The sequence below is a fragment of the Phocoena phocoena genome, chromosome 3 (assembly GCF_963924675.1).
Source record: "Phocoena phocoena chromosome 3, mPhoPho1.1, whole genome shotgun sequence".
Classification (NCBI taxonomy): Eukaryota; Metazoa; Chordata; class Mammalia; order Artiodactyla; family Phocoenidae; genus Phocoena; species Phocoena phocoena.
Genome location: NC_089221.1, coordinates 142,964,544 through 142,970,246, shown reverse-complemented (window position 1 = coordinate 142,970,246; position 5,703 = coordinate 142,964,544). Strand labels below are relative to the sequence as shown.

At 36.8% G+C, this 5,703-nt stretch overlaps 1 non-coding gene across 1 annotated transcript; it reads right to left on the bottom strand.

Moving 5' to 3' along the window:
• Positions 1-5,343: 5,343 nt before the first annotated feature.
• On the bottom strand, positions 5,344-5,450 carry LOC136121716 (U6 spliceosomal RNA). Its single transcript, XR_010655739.1, has one exon. It is a non-coding gene; the product is annotated as a U6 spliceosomal RNA (small nuclear RNA).
• Positions 5,451-5,703: the final 253 nt, after the last annotated feature.

The following is a 5,703-nucleotide window of genomic DNA, read 5'->3' as shown; positions in this document are numbered from 1 at the left end:
TAGGACTAAGTTTAAAAGAGAAACAGACAGGTCCTTTCAGGGACTTGCAATTCATCTCCAGAAGAGCTGAGTCCGATTGTTGCTTCTCTCAGGTTAGAAGGAAAACCTGTATCCCGTGTACAAGAGGATAACAATGTCAGATACCTAAATTATTGCTACAAATAATTCTGCAAAACAAGGCCCAATAAAATAAAAATAACCAGGCACATTAGGAGACAAAGCCCATATGAAACAAATCAGCAGAAACAATAAGAAAGAGAAGCAGACCTACTGATGGTCCAGATACTAGAGTGACCATCATAGATTTAAAAAGCAACCACTTTATTATGTTAAAGAGGATAAATGACAAAGTGGCAGAATATTGGCAGATCTAGAAATTGAAAAAAAAACTAGTGGAAATTTCAGAACATAGAAATACAATAATCAAAGTTAGGAATGCAGTGGATGGGATTAACAGCAGGTTAAATAGAAGTGACAAAATAATTAGTAAATTGGATGACAACTTAGAATAATGAATGAAGCAGAGAGAGACATAGGAAAGAAAGTACAAGAAGGAGATCAGCCATAAAATATACATACAGTAAGAAGAGAAGATCTAGAGAGAGAAAAGAGCAGCCATCATATCTGAACAGATAACAGCTGTGAACCTTCTGGAACTAATGAAAGTTATCAAGTTATCAAGCCAAAGATTCAAGAAATAAGATGCGAATAGGAACTTTACAAAAGAAGACATGTAAGTGGAAAATAAACATACTCTCTTATTAATTAGGAGGATGCAGATTAAAGTCACAATGAAATAATACTTTCCATGTGTAAGACTGGCTAAAATTAAAAATACTATCACAAGTGTTGTCAAATATGTGGGTCAATAAAAATTCTCATACAATGATGGTTGGAGTATAGATTGCTACAATCTCTTTAGAAAATGTCTTTACATTATCTGCTAAAGTTGAACATATGTGTAACCCACAGCCCAGAAATTCCACTCTTTAAAGAGTACCCACTATAAATGTAAGTACATGAGCTTGAAGAAATATGTATGTAAATGCTAATAGTGGTATGATTTAGAATCAGTAGTGTAAACAACCCCCATACTCATTAATATTGTAATAGATAAATACATTGTAACATATTCATGTATGGATTACTATACAGCATGCAAAATGAGTCAAATATAGCTTCCCACAACAACAATGATGAATCTCACAACCATAATGTTAAGTGAAAGAAGCCATATATTTCTGTTAGGACAAAATTAAAAGAACAGGAAAAAACTAGACCATGACTAGGTGGTAAAACCAAGGGAGTGATTATAATATTAAATGTCAGGATGATATAATATTAAATGTCAGGAGATAAGGAAGAAGTAGTGACGAGAGAAGGTAGGAAGCAGCTTCTAGGCTATACATTCTGATCTATTTATTGATTTGAGTGGTAGTCACAGGGATGTTGTCTTTATGATAATTCATCATTTTGATTTTTGTTTTGTGCATTTTTCTCTGTGATATTTCATAGGCAGACATATTTTAGAAAATGTATTGGTAACAGCGTAGTTTTCAGACTGGGAGACCAACTGCATGTTTAAATTTTTTAAAATGTCCTTTCAACATTTCAAGACTGTCAGATACAAGCTAAGTTTAAAATCATTTCAAGTAATCAAAATAAGTTTACTCTTGCTTATTAGGCAATCATTAATTTAAAGTATGTGTATCTGCTTAAGGAATTTTGTTAAAGTTCTTTGATTTTTTTTTCACGCCCATTAGAATTTCTTTTCTTAAATGAATTTTCCTTACCCCTAATAAAATTTTCACCTAATATGCTAGATCAGCCTTTTCCTTTACTAACTTGCCTTTGACTTTATCTAGTAATCCCAAGTAGTTTTCTTGCTCTAAAGGTCTAGATATTTCACAAACCTGTCTTCAAATTTATAATGAGTAAAGAATTTAGATATTTTCTTTCAATTTTAACTACAGAAGTGTCATTAAAAAAAAAACTGATCCTAAAACATGGTTTTTATTCTGTCATTCTTCTGCTCAGAAACTTTCAACATTTCACCATGGCCTACAGGGTAATAATACATAATTACATGACCAAAGAACTAAACAGGATCTTCAGATCATCCAGCCCACCTCCATCACTTCAGATAAGATAACTGAAACCCACAGATGTCATGGTACGAGGCCATGGATGTCATGGGAATGGTATAGAAATAGGGTTGCCTTTTTTTCTGTTCTTCTGCACTTTATCAAAAAGCAAATTCCAGATTCTAGAATTTAAGACCTTCCAAATTCAAACCCCACACTGCTTTTTATAATGTCCCATCCCCACCAACACACATCATATCCTTATAATACATCCAGCTATATCTACTATATTCCTAATGTTTTTTGTCTAAGCAAGTATTTCTTTAACTTATCTGTTTTTGTTTTTTTTTTTGTTTTTTTTTTTTTTTTTGTGGCGGTATGCGGGCCTCTCACTGCTGTGGCCTCTCCCGTTGCGGAGCACAGGCTCCGGACGCGCGGGCTCAGCGGCCATGGCTCACGGACCCAGCCGCTCCACGGCATGTGGGATCTTCCCGGACCAGGGCACGAACCCGCATCCCCTGCATCGGCAGGCGGACGCTCAACCACTGCGCCACCGGGGAAGCCCTCTTTAGCTTATCTGATTGGATGAAGGTTTTGATTTCATGATACCAGCTGATGTTCTTAGACCACAATACACAGAAGTAATTTTGCTTAAAATTGAATATGTTGGAAGGAAATAGAATAGCTCTGAAAATAAGGGAATCCTTTACAACAAGATCTCAGTAATAACAGGATTTAGGACAGCTTTGTCAATGTAAGGAAGAAGAAACTCATAGGGATTCTCTCCAATTTTCCACATAGAGACGAACCAGGGCCAACCATTTTCTATCCCTGTATCTCTTTGTTTAAAATTCAAACATAGCAGAAGGGCAGTCTTATTGGTGTAATTTGGGTCACATGTCTACCCACTCTTGGTTCAGGAAGGTGAGTTACTGCCATTGACAGATCCAGCAAAACTGCAGAAAAGTGGGGATGAGGGAAGACCACAGTTCCCTAAAGGAAAATCAAATCGAGGAGCTCCTACCAGAAGAGGGAAGCAACAGTGGGAGTCAAACATAACAGATGTCTATAAAAGTCATCTAATCCAAACCGGCTAACGAGTTCTACCATATATCTCTTCCTTAGAAATTCCCAATTTAGAAATTACAATTAGTCAAGCCCTATAGTTTACACCTTTATAACTCTTATTATTATTATTATTTGCACATTAGCCTAGTAGGCAATGCAGTTACAGAAACCAGGTAAAGAAAGGAAAAAGTTAGTTAACAGCTAAACCCCTAGGTGATAAAATATCTTTTCATGGTCTAATCAAGATGTAAGCTTAAAAATAAGTGTAAGAGACAAAGAAAAGAAACTTAACTTTTAAGCTTAACAAAATGAGGGAGAGTCTTTTCACCTTATTCTTTCCTGGCCTTTCCCTTTAAATTTTCACTGCAAATTCTTGGTTAATTCATTCACCTCTTGCTTTGGTAGAGGAGAATCCCACGTAAACCACAACTGCCTTGCCCAGCCGCTCCTGCTTTTTGAAACGGGGCTTTGGATGCTATCCTGTGCTGTCCACAGCACTCCAGATGGGTCTGGGAATGGTGCCACGAGCCTTACTTACTAACACAACATGATTCTGTGGCCTTATGTGGGAGCATTATACAGCACTATAGAGCTGAGATGACATTTTTTAGTCACAATAATGATGACATATGGCACTGTCTTCATAACCCTTCCATTTGGGAGAAAACAATTTTCTACTTATTTTCTTAAAATATAGGGGCTGAGTGACTGTTGCAGCTTCTGAAATGGACACTCAACACTAATGAGCTCTAGCCTACGGTGACCTATTCAGAATGGAAGGCTCAGAGTGTGACATTCTGTTTAAGTGGGCTAAATGATTGGACATTAGTCACAGGAGTTTAAAGGTCTGAAGAGATGGCAAAATATTATTAATTCAATATCTGTTTAATGCTAAAAAATATGGCCAGAGGGACCCTTTGACAATTTCTTGGGCTATCAGAATACCTAATTGGAGATTAATCTCTAATAACCTCTTAATACCATTCAGAAGTTTAAATGAAGTCCAAACAAGAAAGAAATTGTCAGTTCAGTAGTGTCATTTACAGCTAATGCTATGGAAAACTATTTAATTCATTACAGAGGCAGAGAGACCCATTTTCAATTTTTGCCCTATTTCTATCTGGCCAATTAAATATAGTGCTGGCTAAACACAAAAATTAGAAAATGGGAATGCCTGCACTGAGCATTAACTTCTTTAAAGACCTTCTGGACTGATGCTTCAGGTTTCAGGCTAGCCATCAATCCCCCCAAGGGCTGCCTTCCTTTGCATCTCAGGCTAAGTTAGACCCTGGCATTCTTTATAACACTTAATAGAAATGAAGCTGTGTTTTTTTTGTTGTTTTCTGTTTTTTAATTCTGTCACCTCCCACAAAAAACAAACTCCATGGGAACAGGTGATTTATCTTGCTTACCAATGTATCCCAGCACATGGAAAAGTATCAATACCTGGCTTGCTAAATAGATAGGTTCTTTTTCACTGAAAAAGAATGAATGAAAAAATATATGAATGAGTGAATATACATGGAGGCCTGATTTTGAAATCTGTCATGAATGTTTTATAATTGCTCCTGCCCTACAAATATTAATACTCTACTAGCGCATAGTTTTGGAAGAATGAAAGAACCTTTTACACCATGTACAATTTTCAGCCCTTTAGAAAAGCTGTATCTGAGGGTCATGAGGTTCTATCATTCCACTGCTCCTCTATGTGTGATCTCACATTTAGCTCAGGAAATAGGTACAAAAGGAATGCAGGGAGCAGACCCCAACATTCTTAATATTTGTTCTCCAAATTTGTTTAGTCAGCCTGGTTTCTTAGCACTCCTTGCTTTATCTTCTTTTAGTCTGTAAGGAAGCTGTCCTTGGTTTCTGAAGTTAGGAGCCCCTGGGAAGTCACACATTACAGGGAAAGGCCAATGTAATAGCGTTTGACCCTATTTTTGGATAGTGGACCACCAACTTTTTTTTTTAATTGAAGTACAGTTGACTTACAATGTTTTGTTAATTTCTGCTGTACAGCAAAGTGAATCAGTTATATATATATATATATTCAGTTATACATATATATTGTTTTTCATATTCTTTTCCATTATGGTTTATTACAGGAAATTGAATATAGTTCTCTGTGTACAGTAGGACCTTGTCGTTTATCCATTCTATATATAATAGTTTGCATCCGCTAACCCCAAACAAAAATATGGAATGCTTCATGAATTTGTGTGTCATGCTTGTGCAGGGGCTATGCTAATCTTTTCTGTATTGTTCCAGTTTCCGTATATGTGCTGCCTAAGCGAGCATACCACTGACTTCTCTTAAGCCTCCGTTTCCCCTTTCCTGTTAGCTCCACATCCGGACAGGGTGATAAGAAAGTTTACACGTGTCCCCTGCATGGCCCTTTTGAAAGATTCCAACCTCACAAATCACAAACCCAAACCTAGCAAATTCCCTAATCTCACCTTCTAACAATGATAAAGGCCCAACTTTATCTGGGACCTGTCTGTGTGCCCCCCACCCCTGCCCTTCCCAGTAATCCCCTGTACAAGTAATCAAC